Raw genomic sequence first — 21,936 nt, forward strand, 5'->3', positions numbered from 1 at the left:
CCAACTGAGTTCCGCCTCGGATTTAGTAGAGCAGAGGGGGCAGAGGGTGCCCCATAAAACAGATAAAACGCTCTCAGCTCTAGAGAATACGGGATGGAAAAAAAAACCCATATCAGAAAAGAGGGTTGGGGTGGGGTGGGGTGGGGTGGGAATGGGGGGATGTGGGGATAGGTTTGGTTCACATGAATGGTCGTATAGGCGTAATTACCTCGAGAGAGGGAAAAGGAAACCCCACGTGCCGGCTGGGGGCCTCCCCCCTAGGTCCCTTATTTGGACCGGGGGGAGAGGTCATCTGGGGGACGGGTGGGGAAGAAAAAAGGTAAAACAATGGAAAATGTAAATAGTATAAAAATAGCTTCCTATAATGTCCGAGGATTGAATTCCCCAGGGAAAAGAAATATAATACTCCGAGAATTAGAAAAAAACAAAGCGGAAATAATTTTCCTACAGGAAACTCATATAACTCAAAACTCAAATATTAAAATTTATTCAAGAAATATACCAACATGGTATCAAGGAGACTCACCAATAAGAAGGGCCAAAGGTGTAGCCATTGGAATAGGGAAAAATGTAAATTTTTTAATAGATCAAAGAAAAAACGGATCCGGAGGGTCGTTATCTTTTCACTGTAGGCTCTATACAGGGGATAAAATACACATTTGCTAATGTTTATTGTCCTAACAAAAACCCTAAAAAATACTTGATAGATATAATAAAAATTCTAATGGAATTTAAACAAGGCAAATTAATATTGGCGGGAGATTTTAACTTTAGCATGGACAATGAAATGGACAGCACCTCCTTAGTAAGGGACAGAGAAATAAAACAACAAAAGAAACTAAAAAGAATACTATATGAACAACAACTAACTGATCCCTGGAGAATCCAGCACCCCAGCACAAAGGATTACACATATTACTGTTATTAATATATATATATTAGTACATAACAGCTACTCCAGACTGGACTATATCATGGTCGAACACAGGAACCTGGAGGACATAGAAGAAACAAAAATAGGCATAATAACGGCCTCAGACCATAGCCCAGTAATGCTGAGAATGAAAACGCAGGGAGAAGCCTTTGAAAGGGGCCCATGGAGAATCAACGAAAACTTGCTAGAAGACAGTGAGATCGAAAAAAGCATAACAGAAGAAATTGAAAGATATTTTAAAGAAAATGAAACACCAGATGTATCGAAAGCAACAATATGGGAGGCCCACAAATCGGTCATAAGGGGCAAATTAATAGCCATAGGTATAAGAAAAAAACAAGAAAGGAAAAAAAACATGCAACAAACAATAGAGGAAATATATGAGCTGAAGCAAAAACACAAAAATCATTTAAACATAAAAACTTTTCGGTTACTATCCCAAAAGAGAGAACAATTAAAAGATTGGATGGAACAAGAAGAAAGGAAGGAATATAACAGAATAGTACAAGAAAAATTCAAATGGGGAAATAAACCAGGAAAATACCTTGCGAAGCTCGTAAAAAAAAGAAGTCTCTAAATTATATTGAGAAGATTAAAAATGAAAAAGGAGAAGTGGTAAATAAAACAACAGACATTGCGAAATCATTCCAAAAATATTTTAGTTCCCTATATGCAATAAAAGGTCAGGAAAGTCGAAAAGAAGCAAATATAAGAACAAAGAAGATACAAGAATATCTAAAAAGTGCAAAATTACCGAAAATAAAAACAGAACAACTAGAAGAACTGGAAAAGAACATAACGCAAGAAGAGATAACACTGGCATTAAAGGAAACACCTGTGGGGAAAAGCCCAGGACCAGATGGGTTCACGGTTAAATATTATAAAATATTTCAAGAACAGCTGATCCCAAAACTATTAGAATATATGAATGCTATAGGGGAAAAAGAAGAAATAAGAAGCGAATCGCTACTAGCCCACATCACAATACTGCCAAAAGAAGGAAAAGATAAAACTAACTGTTCAAGCTACAGGCCAATAGCACTATTGAATGTCGATACAAAGCTTTATTCCAAAATCTTAGCCACCAGAGTAAAAAAGTTAATCCCACTATGGATAAACCCGGACCAGACTGGTTTTGTCCCGGGAAGAGAGGGGCGGGACAACAGTCTTAAATCAATATTGTTGTTACATAAGAAGGTGCAGAAAGAGACCCCAGTTCTATTCCTGTCATTGGATGCAGAAAAAGCATTTGACAGGGTAGACTGGGGTTTCATGATGGATACGTTGCGGCACCTGGGACTCGGGATAAAAATGATGAAGTGGATAACAAATCTATATAATGGTCCGACAGCAGTTGTAAAAGTAAATGGTAGACTCTCCGCATGAATAAAGATGCAGAATGGAACATGGCAAGGCTGTCCACTTTCTCCATTACTATACGTACTAGCATTGGAACCACTATTAGCAAGGCTCCGTAACAACCAACAGGTGGAAGGGGCGAGATTAGGAGGGAAAGAATACAAGATCACAGCATACGCGGACGACATCCTGATGTATGTATCCAACCCAAGAGTTTCACTCCCAAATATACTGAAAGAAATAAAAAAATATGGAGAATTGTCAAACTTCAAAATCAATCCAATAAAAACGGAAATATTAAACATAGGATTAGAGAAAAAGGAAGTCCAGTTTTTACAAAAAGAATTCCCATTTACCTGGGTAAAAGAATTAAACTATCTTGGAATTAAAATAACCCCCAGAGTCGAAAAGATCTACCAGGCAAATTTTATCCCATTGATCAACAAGATCAAAGAAGAAATGAAAAAATTAAGAATACAATCACTTTCATGGATTGGAAGAATAAATATGTGGAAGATGATGATTCTCCCAAAAATAATCTATAGAATCCAGATGTTACCAGTAAAGATTCCCCAGAGTTTTTTTTAAAATAACTAAAACAATATTGTTAAAATACATATGGCTAAATAAAAAACCAAGAATCAAATATACGCTGATTACAAGGAAAAAGGAGCAAGGAGGTCTGGCCACCCCGGACATCAGCAGGTACTACAAAGCCATTGTTCTAACACGAATGCTAGAGTGGACGAACGAGAAAAATGAGAAAAAATGGGTCGTAATGGAAAACATAATAAGCGGAACTACACTATGTAAGAATATTTGGATTCCACAAAAATATAGAACACTGGACACAGACACACATGAAATAACAAAAAACGTATTCAAAATTTGGGACACTATACACTTAAAGAACGAATGGAAATACAATTCACCGTTAATTGCACTTACAGGATCGAATTATTTTATCCCCGGGAAGGAAATTTTTGAAGCCCAAGGAATAAGGAACCCACAATTGAAAGATATCACTAGTAATGGTAAAATAAGAACACGATTAGAGCTGGAGGAAAATAATGGATGGAAGATGAATGAATGGAACTACTGTCAATTAAAGCATTTAGTAAGCACAATACCACATCCGCTTAGAGACGAAACAAAATTAACCACTTTGGAAAAACTATGTAGTAACAAAACATTGTTGAAAAAGGGAACATCAAAAATATATGGAATACTGACAGATTTGGATGCACAAGATAGACCAGACCACATAAAACAATGGGAAAAAGAAATGAACATAAAAATAGATAACCAAAAAGTAGAAAAAATAATAGAAATGGGATATAACAATGCCTGGGATATGAGGACTATTGAAATGAATTACAAACTAGTAACAAGATGGTATTTGACTCCTGTAAGATTACACAAATTCCAACAAGAAAAAACACCTCTGTGCTGGAGAAAATGTGGCCAAAAAGCAACGATTACACACCTGTGGTGGGAATGTCCAATAATAACGGAGTACTGGAAGGAAATATTAAACAACATAAAAGAAATAACTAATGAAGAAATAGAACAAAATATATGGACTTGTCTTTTTCATGTCCACAATAAACTCAAGAAACAATATATGAATTCAATAGTCCCTAATCTCCTGAATGCGGCCAAGGCCTTGATACCTAAAAACTGGCTAAAAAGTGGAAAACCAGAGATCAGAAAATGGCTAGAGGAAATAGATTACTACTATAAAATGGACCAGCGGAGGAGTGGAGAGGGAGGGGAGAAAAAGGAGAATAGTAGATGGGAAAGCTGGCAAAAATACAAATCCTCGGATATATATCTGGACAAGATGAGAGAAATAATAGAAGTAACGCCAAGACGATAAATATAACAAAAGAGTGAACCAAACATAGGGGAGGGGAGGGGGAGGGGATAGGAGGGATTGAGGGAAAATAAGGTAATAGTGTGTTTTGTTTTTCTTTTTTGTTTGTTTTTTTGTTTTTTGTTTTAAGATTGTTTTGGATTTGGTGTTCAACAGAGGGAGGGTCCTGGTGTCAGTTTTTTTTTTTTTTTCTTCTTTTTTTCTCCTTCTATAAAAAGGAGTTTGGCACGGTTTTTAATGTTAGTAAATAAGACCTTCAAAGGGAAAATAAAGACAAAATGAATATGGAAATAATCCACAATGATGTGAAAAACAAGAGATAAAAATTTGACACATAAAGTTGATATAAAATCTCTTAAAAAACTTTTCGCTGAAGTGGAAAAAAAAGAGAGAAAAAAGAAAAAGAAGAAAGAGAAGAAAAAAAAAAAAAAAAAAGAAAAAAAAAAGAAGGGCAGATTTATATAGGGTGAAGTCTTGCAGGCATTTGGTTTTACGCCACAGTCGTTCAACAGCACGACAATGTCTCGAGATTTGTAGTGTTGTCAGTTTGCCAGGGTTGTAACGGCCTGATTCTGCGTTTGGTTAGAGGAGCAAGTGCATCTAGTGATGATGAGAGCGAACTGTTGTAGACAGAGGTGGCCAAGTCAGGACAGGACAGGGGAGAGATTATGTCATATAGGTAGTCAGTAGCAGAATAGAGAAGAGAAGGGTTAAGGTGGCGAAGGTTCCTACAAGTAATTGTTTGCCGCTTGGAGGGATGAGTGTTTAGGGGCAAGGATACATGGAAACTAATGAGGTTGTGATCAGAGAAAGGAAAGGGGGTGTTTGTGAGGTTGCCAGGGTTGCAAAGATGGGAGAATACAAGGTCAAGGGTACTACCATTGGAGTGAGTGGAAGTATGTGTCCATTGTGTCAGGTCAAAAGATGAGGATAAGAAGTTTTTCTATAGCTGGGCTGATAACATTGACAGGAATGTTGAAGTCACCAAGAATGATCGTGGGTATTTCAGAGGAGAGAAAGTAGGGTAGCCAGGCAGCAAAGTCATGAAGAAAGTGCGATACCAGTCCAGGAGGCCGATAAATTGCTGCAATCCTAAGAGAAATAGGAGAAAACAGATGAATACAGTACATCTCGAAAGAAGAGAGGGATAGAGAGGGAGGGATAGGAAGGACTTAGAAGGTGCTTTGTGGGGATAGAAGGAATCCAACTCCACCTCTTTTCTGTCTGTTGGGTCTGGGGGAGTGAGTTCAATGGAGGCCACCATGGGAGAGGGCAGCAGGAGAAGCTGAGTCCAAAATTAGAAGCCAGGTTTTGGTTATGCTGAGTATGTTAAAGCCATGAGAGATGAAGAGGTCAGATGGAGCGGGCATTCCAAAGGGCACAAGAGATAGGTGGGCTGCTTTGAGGAAGCAGGGGATAGAAATTAAACTGAGTGTATTGCGGTGGTTGCCAGAGGAGGAGGGGTATTGGATATGTGGTTTGCAGTTGGAAAATAGTGGACCAGGATTAGGAGAAATATCACCTGAGATTAGAAGGAGCAGGGCGCGAAATACAAGATGGGAGTGGGATGTGCATGAGCGCACGTCTCTAATGCCCTGGTGTTTATGCCAGCATGTGGGTGCAGCAAATGCAGGAGATGATGGGTGCAGTAGTAGGGAGAGGGTAGGAGTGAGGGTGATATGTGCATGCTGCAGGGTAGAGAGGAGGGGTAGAGTAAGGATAATTTGAGGATAGAAGACACTGATGTGAGAAGGAAGAGAATGAGGAGCATGTTAGTGGATAGAGTGGGAATCTGACTTGATATAAAATAAATGTCAAATGCTGGTTTGCTTGTCGTCTTGCAGAGTGGAGCAGAGCTCTTGTATCTTCATACAGCTTTAGTTATCCTGCTTTTGTTAAACTGCGGCGGTGAAACTGTGCATTATTCATGACAGAGCCACTCAGGAAAGTGCCATGTTGTCTGCGCCACCCCATAGGCTGCTTTAAATTTATAGGGAGACTGAGCAGGCATGCATTTCTCTATTGGTCATCATAGGGTCTGATTTGAGACACCTGAATATGGGAGAGGAGATTTCCAATACCAGACCAGACACAGGCTAGGGTCGTAAAGTAATTACCTCTCTTGATCACTCAAGCCAAATGGGGTTGAGAATCAATCACCAGTAATGTTGCTATTGTAGTGTGGTTGTTATATAGCTAGCCTTAAATATAGAAGTTTAAAGATATTACAGCAGAAGACATTTACCAAATATGTTACAGTAATGTCAGTTCAGCAGAGTAGAGTGTACAGATGGATAGACATTTACCAACTATGTTACAGTAATGTCAGTTCAGCAGAGTAGAGCGTATAGATGGATAGACATTTACCAAATATGTTACAGTAATGTCAGTTCAGCAGTGTAGAGTGTACAGATGGATAGACATTTACCTGTAAAAAAGCAGAGAAGACGTGATCAGAATTGATAAGTGCAGCAGTGAAACTTGCATCACTTGTGACAGAGCCACTCAGGACAGAGCCATGTTGTTTGCGCCACCCCATAGGCTGCTTTAAATTTAAAGGGAGATATGTGGCTTGCCTCTTTCTCATTTGTCCCTTACATTTCATAAGAAGAACCCTACACAGTATGCTGCATAGTAGATAATTATCAGGGGGCTTCCCCTTTAAACTCCTGTGACTCCACTGCACTTGTGAGTATATGTATTTTTTAAATGATAAAACACAATGATTTTACTATACAAGTAGGAGCGCTTTGTTTCTGTTTCATTTTGCAAAGTTGGTGACACACACAAAAGTGATGTGTGCAGGAATACAAGTGGTGGACATGAACCAGACACAGTTCTGAACACAGGACAAACTTTGCAGGAATTATATTACATAATTATATTACATAAGGAAAGCTATACACAATGGGGTTGATCCACTAAAACCAGAGAGTGCAAAATCTGGTGCAGCTCTGCAAAGAAACCAGTCAGCTTCCATTTTTTTTTTTTTTTCATCAAAGCTTAATTGAACAAACTGAAGTTTGAAGCTGATAGGCTACCATGCAGAGCTGCACCAAATTTTGCATCCTCAAGCTGTAGTAAATCAACCTCAGTGTGTTACATACTATAGGTTGAATGTGGTGTGTACTCTACTGTCTAAGAATTGGGGGTCATTTACTAAAACTGGAGAGAGCAAAATCTGATGCATCTCTCCATATATATCAATCATCTTCCAGGTTGTAATGTCAAAGCTTAATTGAACAAGCTGAAGTTAGAGGCTGATTGGCTTCCATGCACAGCAGCACCAGATTCTGAGTGCTCCAGATTTAGTAAATCTCTCCCAGTGTCTGGGCTGGGGAGGAAGTTGGATGAGGCATTTATTTGATTTATAGAGTGAAATACGTAGTGTAATGATATTTGGCATCAGACTGTGCATAATAAACCTGAAGTGTTTGTGTGTTACTAAAAAGTTATTGAAAAAAAAAAGGTGAACATGAATCTTCTTCTCTGTGATGACAAATGTTCTTATGTAACATTTTTTGAAATAATAATATTATTTCCTGGGTGTGGTTTAATGCAATGCTGCAGGGAAAAAATGCCTCATAAATTAATTTTTTTTGTCACTTTGTTACAGCCAACCAGGGAATGAGCTGAAGGATCATTCCTCATAAAGCAGCATTCTAGAACATAGTCAATATGTCCAAACAAAAGAATCATATTTTATTATATTATCTTATTAATGTAATTATAATATTGTAATGGCAAATTTACTAAATTTAAGGTATTGTGCAGGCCTCCGGACATATCAAGAGCTGTACTTGTGGTCCTCTATGAATTTGGTAAAAAGGGAAACTGTTTAGTAAACTAGAGAAAAAAGTAAACTTCACTGTGTAAATTCATATTTTAAAGTCTGAAGTCTAAATTAAAAAGCATGGACAGTTTTAGATAACAGAGCTAGAAATCTGATCAGAATATAATATGTGTGTGCCCTTATGTATATGTACATAAAATTTCACACCTTTAAGTGGATCTTTTCACTAACTCTATAAGCCCACATTAAGCCTAGGTTCACACTGACTGCGGGAATGAAATCGTGCAAGTTGGGGGGCGTGGCCAGCTGCGGACCAAGATGGCAGCGTGAGAGCTGAGCTCTGCTACCCAAGGACAGGCATTGGCACAAAACGCCTTTCCAGGGGGGCTTTTTTAACCCACCAATGGAGCAATCTACACCCCACCAACCTGTGGACCATGACGAGGAAAAGGAAAGAACACAGGAAGGCTCAGAAGTTGACAGAATTCTTTACACAGCGGCCGCATGGAGGTAGGCAAGATGGGGCCAGTTCAACATCCACCCTGACCCATAGCTCACACTCCTTACCAGCCAAATCCACATCCACCAGCAGAAATAGTGGATCTCCCACTAGCCCACAGTCCTATCCTAACACACCTCAGTCAGCTAGCCCTGCCAAAGCTAAGTTCCGGATGGATGGCTCTGGATACAGTCCAGCTGCCAGCCCTAGCACTGATTCTGGGGAGAACACTAGAGAATTGCCTGATAGCATAGAAGTATTCCCCACCATGAATCAGCCTGTAATGGACACTGTCTTAAAAGATATGCTCTTATCATTGCAGAGCTCACTCCAGACTGACATGATGTCCTGTATGCAAAAATTCAATATGGAGATTCAGACAGTTAAATCCAGAGTGGATCATATTGAAACTAAGATGGGGGAGTTTGCAGCAACTGTTAATGACCTGGAATATGCCCATGATGGGAGGGGGGATAAAATAGAATGGCTTAAAATGAAAATGGCAGACATGGAAGATAGATTCAGAAGGAATAATATGAAAAATGAGAGGAATTTCTGAATCTATCCAGCAAGGGGATCTGCTTGCCTACACTATCACTCTATTCAAAGAAATCCTCCCTGAGCTCACAGAGCTGGACGTCACTATAGATAGGATCCATCGCCTGCCTAAACCAGCATATCTCCCTGACCAGATACCAAGAGATGTTATATTGCATTTACACTTTTACTACACTAAAGAGAAACTAATGACAGCAATGTGTGGAAAGAAGCACATTCCTCCACAGTATCAAAACCTGCAATTCTATGTAGATCTATCTCAACACACTCTCCAAAAGAGGAAAAGCCTTACCACTATTACTATAGCCCTCAGGAATCACAGGATTAACTACAGGTGGGGTTATCCCACAAAAATCACTATTAATAAAGAAGGGAACACCTTTATCATAGACTCACTAGAAAAAAGGCCTAACTCTACTGAAGGAGTGGAAGATCATCCCAGAACCGGATGGCAACTCCAACTTTCCCTGGAATGTTTCATATGTGGAACCGGAATGGAAAAATGTCACAGCAAAAAACACTAATGACCCTGAAGAGCAGAAATCAAATCCCAGGGGAGAGGAGCCTCTCTCCCACACAAACTTACCCCTCAGAGTTTAACTGACCAGCAGTGTGCTGCATTTGGGTACAAATTACCCTTATCTGGTTTTGACCGTTAGTTCACAATGTTTATGCCTTTCCGGGTAACTGGAGAACTCTTATTAACACTGCAATTTTTATCTTTTTTCTCTCTTTTTTACCTTTTCACTGCAGTCAGAATTTACTGTTCTACCTCAACCTCCTAGATATTTTCTACAGGTACCATCCTTCAGCCAAAATTCATCCTGGGGACTTTACCAGAACAAATCAACAAGCAACCAACATCACACTCAAGTACCACCATGTAAAAGGAAATCCCCTATAGGAGGGAAACATCAGCACTAGAGATGAGCCGAACACCCCCCTGTTCGGTTCACACCAGAACATGCGAACAGGAAAAAAATTTGTTCGAACACGCGAACACCGTTAAAGTCTATGGGACACGAACATGAATAATCAAAAGTGCTAATTTTAAAGGCTTATATGCAATTTATTGTCATAAAAAGTGTTTGGGGACCTGGGTCCTGCCCCAGGGAACATGGATCAATGCAAAAAAAAGTTTCAAAAATGGCTGTTTTTTCAAGAGCAGTGATTTTAATAATGCTTAAAGTCAAACAATAAAAGTGTACTATCCCTTTAAATTTCGTACCAGGGGGGTGTCTATAGTATGCCTGTAAAGGGGCACATGTTTCGCATGTTTAGAACAGTCTGACAGCATAATAACATTTCAAAGGAAAAAAAGTCATTTAAAACTACTCGCGGCTATTAATGCATTGCCGGTCCATCAATACACATAGAAGTTCATTGATTAAAACGGCATGGGAATTCCCCACAGGGGAACCCCGAACCAAAATTTAAAAAAAAAATGACGTGGGGGTCCCCCTAAATTCCATACCAGGCCCTTCAGGTCTGGTATGGATATTAAGGGGAACCCCGGCCAAAATAAAAAAAAAAAAATGACATGGGGGTCCCCCTAAATTCCATACCAGACCCTTCAAGTCTGGTATGGATTTTAAGGGGAACTCCGCGCCAAAATTAACAAAAAATAACGGCGTGGGGTCCCTCCAAAAATCCATACCAGACCCTTATCCGAGCACACAACCTGGCAGGCCACAGGAAAAGAGGGGGAATGAGAGAGCGCCCCCCCTCCTGAACTGTACCAGGCCACATGCCCTCAACATTGGGAGAGTGCTTTGGGGTAGCCCCCAAAACAACTTGTCCGCATGTTGATGAGGACAAGGGCCTCATCCCCACAACCCTGGCTGGTGGTTGTGGGGGTCTGCGGGTGGGGGGCTTTTTGGAATCTGGAAGCCCCCTTTAACAGATCCCGGCCCTCCCTCCTGTGTGAAATGGTAAGGGGGTACAAAAGTACCCCTACCATTTCACTAAAAAACTGTCAAAAATGTTAAAAATGATGAGACAGTTTTTGACAATTCCTTTATTTAAATGCTCCTTCTTTCTTCTTTCTTCTATCTTCTATCTTCCTTCGGTTTCTTCCTCCATCTTCTTCTTCTTCTGGTTCTTCTGGTTCTTCTGGCTCATCGTGCATCATTAGTACTCACAGTATGTAATCCGTTGGCATGGAGGGAGGCTCTTCTCTTCATCTTCTGCTCTTCATCTTCTTCTCTTCATCTTCTTCTCCCTCCATGCGATGGATGCGGAGCGGCCCGAGGAGAAGAAGGGAAGAAGACGCTGCGGAGGAGATGCTGGACGAGAACACCGGAGGAAGAACCAGAAGAACCAGAAGAAGAAGAAGAAGATGAAGGAAGATAGAAGAAAGAAGAAAGAAGAAGGAAGAAGCATTTAAATAAAGGAATTGTCAAAAACAGTTTTTTAGTGGAATGGTAGGTACCCCCTTACCATTTCACACAGGGGGGAGGGCCGGGATCTGGGGTTCCCCTTGTTAAAGGGGGCTTCCAGATTCTGATAAGCCCCCTGCCCGCAGACCCCACAACCACCGGCCAGGGTTGTGGGGATGAGGCCCTTGTCCTCATCAACATGCAGACAAGTTGTTTTGGGGGGCTACCCCAAAGCACCCTCCCAATGATGAGGGCATGTGGCCTGGTACAGTTCAGGAGGGGGGTGCTCTCTCATCCCCCCTTTTCCTGCAGCCTGCCAGGTTGCGTGCTCGGATAAGGGTCTGGTATGGACTTTTGGGGGGGACCCCACACCGTTTTTTTTTTATTTTGGCGCTGGGTTCCCCTTAATTTCCATACCAGACCTGAAGGGCCTTGTATGGAATTTAGGGGGACCCCCACGTCATTTTTTTTTTTTTTTAATTTTGGTTCGGGGTTCCCCTGTGGGGAATTCAATGCCGTTTTTATCAATTAACTTTTATGTGTATTGTCGGACCGGCAATGCATTAATAGCTGCGAGTAGTTTTAAATGACTTTTTTTCCTTTGAAATGTCATTTTGCTGTCAGTCTGTTCTAAACACGGGAAACATGCGCCCCTTTACAGGCATACTATAGACACCCCCCAGCTACAAAATTTAAAGGGATATTACACTTTTATCGTTTCACTTTAAGCATTATTGAAGTCACTGCATTATTGAAATCACTGAAAAAAACGGCCGTTTTTAAAACTTTTTTGCATTGATCCATGTCCCCTGGGGCAGGACCCAGGTCCCCAAACACTTTTTATGACAATACCATGCATATAAGCCTTTAAAATTAGCACTTTTGATTTCTCCCATAGACTTTTAAAGGGTGTTCCGCAGCATTCGAATTTGCCGCGAACACCCCAAATTGTTCGCTGTTCGGTGAACTTGCGAACAGCCGAAGTTCAAGTCGAACATGAGTTTGACTCGAACTCGAAGCTCATCCCTAATCAGCATAAAGACCTCTCTCAGAGGGTCTTTCATCCCACCATGACACTAAACGGATTACATACTGTGAGTACTAATGATGCACGGTCTCTACACTGGTTCCACAACAAAACTAATCTCAAACTTGACCACAGGAGTGCACTCTGTACACATGGACAGCTTTACAGCAACACAGATTATCAAATTAACATACCATCTTTGTCCACATGGGGGTTACATTTCTTTCTATTAAAACAAAAGGCCTTAACCATCCTGCCAAAAGGAAAACAATGTAGAAAGAAGCCTTGCAGTTTAAATGTGATGTCTTGTTTGCACAGAAGACACAATTTAGCAGCTTAGCACCTGCCAAATGCTCTAATAGAAACTTCCCGTATATTTTCTCCGCCAATGCGGACTCTAAGAAATGGGGTGTTCTCACTGCAATTAGAGACAGTGTCTCCTTTAAGCTCTATGAAGAAATTAAGAAATTAACCACTTAAGCCCCGGACCATTTGGCTGCCTAAAGACCAGAGGACTTTTTTACAATTTGGCACTGTTCTGCTTTAACTGGTAATTGCACAGTCATGCAATGTTGTACCCAAGAAATTTGTGTACTTTTTTCCCACAAATAGAGCTTTCTTTTGATGGTATTTGATTGCCTCTGCGATTTGTATTTTTTTTTCAATATAAACGAAAAAAGACCGAAAATTTTGAAAAAAAAATGAAAAAATTTTGCTTTTTGTTATAAGAAAAATCCAGTAAACTCAATTTTAGTCATACATTTAGGCCAAAATGTATTCAGCCACATGTCTTTGGTAAAAAAAATGTCAATAAATGTAACTTTATTGGTTTGCGCAAAAGTTATAGCGTCTACAAACTAGGGTACATTTTCTGGAATTTACACAGCTTTTAGTTTATGACTGCCTATCTCATTTCTTGAGGTGCTAAAGTGGCAGGGCAGTACAACCCCCCCCCAAAATGACCCCATTTTGGAAAGTAGACACCCCAAGGAAACTGCTGAGAGGCATGTTGAGCCCATTGAATATTTTTTTTTTTTTTTGTCCAAAGGGATTGAATAATGAGAGAAAAAAAAAATTTCTTTACAAAAAGTTGTCACTAAATGATATATTGCTCATACATGCCATGGTTATATGTGGAATCGCACCCCAAAATACATTTTGCTGCTTCTCCTGAGTATGGGGATACCACATGTGTGGGACTTTTTGTGAGCCTAGCCGCGTACGGGGCCCCAAAAACCAAGCACCGCCTTCAGGATTTCTACGGGCGTAAATTTTTGATTTCACTCCTCACTACCTATCACAGTTTTGAAGGCCATAAAATGCCAAGATGGCACAACCCCCCCAAATGACCCCATTTTGAAAATTAGACACCCCAAGATATTTGCTGAGAGACATGTTGAGTCCATGGAATATTTTATATTTTGCCACAAGTTGCGGGAAAATGACAACCTTTTTTTTTTTTTGCACAAAGTTGTCACTCAATGATATATAGCTCAAACATGCCATGGGCATATGTGGAATTACACTCCAAAATACATTCTGTTGCTTCTTCTGAGTACGGGGATACCACATGTGTGAGACTTTTTGGGAGCCTAGCCGCGTACGGGGCCCCGAAAACCAAGCACCGCCTTCAGGATTTCTAATGCCCCGTACACATGGTCGTACATTAATCGGACATTCCGACAACAAAATCCTAGTATTTATTCCGACGGATGTTGGCTCAAACTTGTTTTGCGTACACACGGTCGCACAAAGTTGTCGGAATTTCCGATCGCCAAAAACGCGGTGACGTAAACCACGTACGACGAGACTAGAAAAGGCCAGTTCAGAACCAAGCGTGGCACCCTTTGGGCTCCTTTTGCTAATCTCGTGTTAGTAAAAGTTTGGTGAGAGACGATTCGTGCTTTTTCAGACTTGTGGTTTTCAGATCATTTTCTGCTGTTCAGTTTGTGCTTGTGGGTTTGTATCTGCTCTTCGGTGCATGCAGCGAGTACCATTGACTTGTCAGTGTGTTCTTGTTCATTCGTTAGTAGGGATGAGCCGAACACCCCCCTGTTCGGTTCGCACCAGAACATGCGAACAGGAAAAAAGTTCACTCGAACACGCGAACACCGTTAAAGTCTATGGGACACGAACATGAATAATCAAAACTGCTAATTTTAAAGGCTTATATGCAAGTTATTATCATAAAAAGTGTTTGGGGACCCGGGTCCTGCCCCAGGGGACATGGATCAATGCAAAAAAAAGTTTTAAAAACGGCCGTTTTTTCAGGAGCAGTGATTTTAATAATGCTTAAAGTCAAACAATAAAAGTGTAATATCCCTTTAAATTTCGTACCTGGGGGGTGTCTATAGTATGCCTGTAAAGGGGCGCATGTTTCCTGTGTTTAGAACAGTCTGACTGTCAGAGTATCTAATTGACCCGACTGTGTGGACTACACAGAGGAAACCCAAAACACATATAAGTGAAATAATGGTGTTTATTAACAAGTGATAAGTGAAAGGAATATAAACAGTGCAAACCCACACAACAACCCACTACAAACAACAATATATAGGTAAATGGAGATACCGTAATCGTAATCAAAGCCAAGCCAAGGTCATACACAGGGAAGTCAGCAGAAGGTAAGGACGGGAAACTGAACAGGACAAGGAGAGGATGGATGGATGGGGTTCAGGGCAGGGATCCAAGGGAGCCAGGAACAGAAGGGACAGGACTAGGAAGGCCTCAGGATAGGGATGGGATCAGATCAGGACAAGGCAGATAGCAGGCTCAAGGTCAAACAGGCAGCAAGGTCAGAACGCAGGGAGAGAGAGATACCAAGGCAAGCCTATGAGGGCTTGCCGGGTATTTGTAAGGCTGTGGTAATTGACCTCATGTCACAGCTGAGCGCAGTGTGAGCTGTTTGCTCCACACTGCCAGAGTGCACCCGCTGGTTGACGCCGGTACTACGGCCCGAGGATGCAACAGTGCCACCAGCAGGAAAGACCTCTTACTGCAGGTCCTAGGTGTTGGAAGACACCTGCTGATGGACACTGGTACTGCGATCCAAGAGACCGATAGCGCCACCAACGGGTAGACCTTCTCATGACAGTACCCCCCCCTAAAGGAGCGGCCTCCGGACGCTCCAACAAGGTGCATCTGTTCAAAGTTCATGGCCTCCAACTGAACAGATGAGGGCACATCAGGCCGGGCATCGGGTACATCAACCTGGACAGTGGGTACTGCTGGCATGTCAGAGTCATTAAGCTGGGCAGCAGACGACAGGAACCACTTGAGCTGGGCAGCAGACGACAGGAACCACTTGAGCTGGGCAGCAGACGACAGGAACCACTTGAGCTGGGCAGCAGACGACAGGAAACACTTGAGCTGGGCCGCAGACGACAGGAAACACTTGAGCTGGGCAGCAGACGACAGGAACCACTTGAGCTGGGCAGCAGACGACAGGAACCACTTGAGCTGGGCAGCAGACGACAGGAACCACTTGAGCTGGGCAGCAGACGACAGGAACCACTTGAGCTGGGCAGCAGACGACAGGAACCACTTGAGCTGGGCAGCAGACGACAGGAACCACTTGAGCTGGGCAGCAGACGACAGGAACCACTTGAGCTGGGCAGCAGACGACAGGAACCACTTGAGCTGGGCAGCAGACGGCAGGAACCACTTGAGCTGGGCAGCAGACGACAGGAACCACTTGAGCTGGGCAGCAGACGACAGGAACCACTTGAGCTGGAGGGCAGACACCCGAACATCAGGCTGGAGGGCTGGAACATCAGACTGGAAAGCTGGAACATCCGACTTGGAAGCTGGCACATCAGACTGAGAAGCTGGCACATCAGACTGGGAAGCAATCTTCGAGACATCAGGCTGGAAGGCAAGCTGCAAGACATCAGGCTGGGAAGCTGGTACAGCAAACTGGGAAGCTGGCACATCAATCTGGGAAGCTGGCACATCAATCTGGGAAGCTGGCACATCAATCTGGGAAGCTGGCACATCAATCTGGGAAGCTAGCACATCAGACTGGGAAGCTGGCACATCAGACTGGGAAGCTGGCACATCAGACTGGTAGGTAGGCATCAAAACATCAGGCTGGAAGACAAGCTGCAAGGCATCAGGCTGGGAAGCTGGTACAGTAAACTGGGAAGCTGGCACATCAATCTGGGAAGCTGGCACATCAATCTGGGAAGCTGGCACATCAGACTGGGAAGCTGGCACATCAGACTGGGAAGCTGGCACATCAGACTGGGAAGCTGGCACATCAGACTGGGAAGCTGGCACATCAGACTGGGAAGCTGGCACATCAGACTGGTAGGTAGGCATCAAGACATCAGGCTGGAAGACAAGCTGCAAGACATCAGGCTGGGAAGCTGGTACAGCAAACTGGGAAGCTGGCACATCAATCTGGGAAGCTGGCACATCAATCTGGGAAGCTGGCACATCAATCTGGGAAGCTGGCACATCAGACTGGGAAGCTGGCACATCAGACTGGTAGGTAGGCATCAAGACATCAGGCTGGAAGACAAGCTGCAAGACATCAGGCTGGGAAGCTGGTACATCAATCTGGGAAGCTGGCACATCAATCTGGGAAGCTGGCACATCAATCTGGGAAGCTGGCACATCAATCTGGGAAGCTGGCACATCAGACTGGGAAGCTGGCATCAAGACATCAGGCTGGAAGGCAAGCTGCAAGACATCCGGCTGGAAGGCAGGGACATCGAGCTGGAAGGCAGGCATCGGGACGACAGACTGGGAGGCAGGCACATCAGACTGTAAAGCTGGAACATCAGACTGCAAAGCTGGAACGTCAGACTGCAAAGCTGGAACATCAGACTGCAAAGCTGGAACATCAGACTGGAAGGCTGGAACATCAGACTGCAAAGCTGGAACATCAGACTGCAAAGCTGGAACATCAGACTGCAAAGCTGGAACATCAGACTGCAAAGCTGGAACATCAGACTGGAAGGCTGGAACATCAGACTGCAAAGCTGGAACATCAGACTGCAAAGCTGGAACATCAGACTGCAAAGCTGGAACATCAGACTGCAAAGCTTGAACATCAGACTGCAAAGCTTGAACATCAGACTGCAAAGCTGGAACATCAGACTGGAAGGCTGGAACATCAGACTGGAAGGCTGGAACGTCAGACTGGAAGGCTGGAACGTCAGACTGCAAAGCTGGAACAGGTTGGGTTACTGGCAGGATGGTGTGGGTCGGGAAGAATTTTTGCTTCTTCTTTGGTTTAGCCCGTGCAGTTTTGTATGTAGGTGCAGGGCTGTAAGCAAAGAAAGTAGCTGGGCAGAAGGAAGACCAAGGAACTGTAGCTAGAGAGGGGTTTTGTGGGACTGTTACAGGTGGAGGAGAAGAGACAGGTGAATTGAAGGCAGGATGGGTGCAACACTTGGAGACTGGGTGGTAGTATTTGGTAGGGAGCTGATTAAACTGGGTTGTAGCTGAGGTTGCCATAGGTGACAGGGAAATAGATCTTTTGGAAAGCAGATGATTAATGGCAGGGCTGGAATAGTGTGGCTTAGCTAAAGACAGGAGGTCTGACCATGCCTGCAGCAAAGGTTGAACAAACGCTGATTCACATACAGCCTGACTAACCAAAGATTGTACTGAATAAATGCAATTGGATAACACCTGCTGGGAACAAGCAGAATAGTGTTCATCAAAGGAAGCCGGATCATCCTCTAACAACCATACCAGGGATTCAACCTGGTCACAACTGAAAGGAGGGGAGAAATCGTCACTACCTTCGGGAATGCATGACAAGGCTGACTTTGTACATAATTGGATCAAAGGCTGAACATCCTCAAATAACACATGACCTTGATCTACAAGTAAATGGGCGGTTTGTATCGTTTCCAGCAGTTGGTCTCGGGTCCAATCTTTAAGAGTCTGACAACAATATTCATTATCCTCTGCCGCCAGCAGAGAATAATAGACAATTTCATCAAAGTTCATTTTGCGCGCCCACCGTAACAGGACGGTTTCTCAGTGCAGCCACGTCTGGTCAGGGATGGCCTTGGTATACTGTCAGAGTATCTAATTGACCCGACTGTGTGGACTACACAGAGGAAACCCAAAACACATATAAGTGAAATAATGGTGTTTATTAACAAGTGATAAGTGAAAGGAATATAAACAGTGCAAACCCACACAACAACCCACTACAAACAACAATATATAGGTAAATGGAGATACCGTAATCGTAATCAAAGCCAAGCCAAGGTCATACACAGGGAAGTCAGCAGAAGGTAAGGACGGGAAACTGAACAGGACAAGGAGAGGATGGATGGATGGGGTTCAGGGCAGGGATCCAAGGGAGCCAGGAACAGAAGGAACAGGACTAGGAAGGCCTCAGGATAGGGATGGGATCAGATCAGGACAAGGCAGATAGCAGGCTCAAGGTCAAACAGGCAGCAAGGTCAGAACGCAGGGAGAGAGAGATACCAAGGCAAGCCTATGAGGGCTTGCCGGGTATTTGTAAGGCTGTGGTAATTGACCTCATGTCACAGCTGAGCGCAGTGTGAGCTGTTTGCTCCACACTGCCAGAGTGCACCCGCTGGTTGACGCCGGTACTACGGCCCGAGGATGCAACAGTGCCACCAGCAGGAAAGACCTCTTACTGCAGGTCCTAGGTGTTGGAAGACACCTGCTGATGGACACTGGTACTGCGATCCAAGAGACCGATAGCGCCACCAACGGGTAGACCTTCTCATGACAGTACCCCCCCCTAAAGGAGCGGCCTCCGGACGCTCCAACAAGGTGCATCTGTTCAAAGTTCATGGCCTCCAACTGAACAGATGAGGGCACATCAGGCCGGGCATCGGGTACATCAACCTGGACAGTGGGTACTGCTGGCATGTCAGAGTCATTAAGCTGGGCAGCAGACGACAGGAACCACTTGAGCTGGGCAGCAGACGACAGGAACCACTTGAGCTGGGCAGCAGACGACAGGAACCACTTGAGCTGGGCCGCAGACGACAGGAAACACTTGAGCTGGGCCGCAGACGACAGGAAACACTTGAGCTGGGCCGCAGACGACAGGAAACACTTGAGCTGGGCCGCAGACGACAGGAAACACTTGAGCTGGGCAGCAGACGACAGGAACCACTTGAGCTGGGCAGCAGACGACAGGAACCACTTGAGCTGGGCAGCAGACGACAGGAACCACTTGAGCTGGGCAGCAGACGACAGGAACCACTTGAGCTGGGCAGCAGACGACAGGAACCACTTGAGCTGGGCAGCAGACGACAGGAACCACTTGAGCTGGGCAGCAGACGACAGGAACCACTTGAGCTGGGCAGCAGACGACAGGAACCACTTGAGCTGGGCAGCAGACGACAGGAACCACTTGAGCTGGGCAGCAGACGACAGGAACCACTTGAGCTGGGCAGCAGACGACAGGAACCACTTGAGCTGGGCAGCAGACGGCAGGAACCACTTGAGCTGGGCAGCAGACGACAGGAACCACTTGAGCTGGGCAGCAGACGACAGGAACCACTTGAGCTGGAGGGCAGACACCCGAACATCAGGCTGGAGGGCTGGAACATCAGACTGGAAAGCTGGAACATCCGACTTGGAAGCTGGCACATCAGACTGAGAAGCTGGCACATCAGACTGGGAAGCAATCTTCGAGACATCAGGCTGGAAGGCAAGCTGCAAGACATCAGGCTGGGAAGCTGGTACAGCAAACTGGGAAGCTGGCACATCAATCTGGGAAGCTGGCACATCAATCTGGGAAGCTGGCACATCAATCTGGGAAGCTGGCACATCAATCTGGGAAGCTGGCACATCAATCTGGGAAGCTAGCACATCAGACTGGGAAGCTGGCACATCAGACTGGGAAGCTGGCACATCAGACTGGTAGGTAGGCATCAAAACATCAGGCTGGAAGACAAGCTGCAAGGCATCAGGCTGGGAAGCTGGTACAGTAAACTGGGAAGCTGGCACATCAATCTGGGAAGCTGGCACATCAATCTGGGAAGCTGGCACATCAATCTGGGAAGCTGGCACATCAGACTGGGAAGCTGGCACATCAGACTGGGAAGCTGGCACATCAGACTGGGAAGCTGGCACATCAGACTGGGAAGCTGGCACATCAGACTGGTAGGTAGGCATCAAGACATCAGGCTGGAAGACAAGCTGCAAGACATCAGGCTGGGAAGCTGGTACAGCAAACTGGGAAGCTGGCACATCAATCTGGGAAGCTGGCACATCAATCTGGGAAGCTGGCACATCAGACTGGGAAGCTGGCACATCAGACTGGGAAGCTGGCACATCAGACTGGTAGGTAGGCATCAAGACATCAGGCTGGAAGACAAGCTGCAAGACATCAGGCTGGGAAGCTGGTACATCAATCTGGGAAGCTGGCACATCAATCTGGGAAGCTGGCACATCAGACTGGGAAGCTGGCACATCAGACTGGGAAGCTGGCACATCAGACTGGGAAGCTGGCATCAAGACATCAGGCTGGAAGGCAAGCTGCAAGACATCCGGCTGGAAGGCAGGGACATCGAGCTGGAAGGCAGGCATCGGGACGACAGACTGGGAGGCAGGCACATCAGACTGTAAAGCTGGAACATCAGACTGCAAAGCTGGAACATCAGACTGGAAGGCTGGAACATCAGACTGCAAAGCTGGAACATCAGACTGCAAAGCTGGAACATCAGACTGCAAAGCTGGAACATCAGACTGCAAAGCTGGAACATCAGACTGGAAGGCTGGAACATCAGACTGGAAGGCTGGAACATCAGACTGGAAGGCTGGAACATCAGACTGGAAGGCTGGAACATCAGACTGCAAAGCTGGAACATCAGACTGCAAAGCTGGAACATCAGACTGCAAAGCTTGAACTTCAGACTGCAAAGCTTGAACTTCAGACTGCAAAGCTTGAACATCAGACTGCAAAGCTTGAACATCAGACTGCAAAGCTGGAACATCAGACTGCAAAGCTGGAACATCAGACTGGAAGGCTGGAACATCAGACTGGAAGGCTGGAACATCAGACTGGAAGGCTGGAACGTCAGACTGGAAGGCTGGAACGTCAGACTGCAAAGCTGGAACAGGTTGGGTTACTGGCAGGATGGTGTGGGTCGGGAAGAATTTTTGCTTCTTCTTTGGTTTAGCCCGTGCAGTTTTGTATGTAGGTGCAGGGCTGTAAGCAAAGAAAGTAGCTGGGCAGAAGGAAGACCAAGGAACTGTAGCTAGAGAGGGGTTTTGTGGGACTGTTACAGGTGGAGGAGAAGAGACAGGTGAATTGAAGGCAGGATGGGTGCAACACTTGGAGACTGGGTGGTAGTATTTGGTAGGGAGCTGATTAAACTGGGTTGTAGCTGAGGTTGCCATAGGTGACGGGGAAATAGATCTTTTGGAAAGCAGATGATTAATGGCAGGGCTGGAATAGTGTGGCTTAGCTAAAGACAGGAGGTCTGACCATGCCTGCAGCAAAGGTTGAACAAACGCTGATTCACATACAGCCTGACTAACCAAAGATTGTACTGAATAAA

This window comes from Aquarana catesbeiana, linkage group LG05 (assembly GCF_042186555.1).
Source record: "Aquarana catesbeiana isolate 2022-GZ linkage group LG05, ASM4218655v1, whole genome shotgun sequence".
Taxonomy (NCBI): domain Eukaryota; kingdom Metazoa; phylum Chordata; class Amphibia; order Anura; family Ranidae; genus Aquarana; species Aquarana catesbeiana.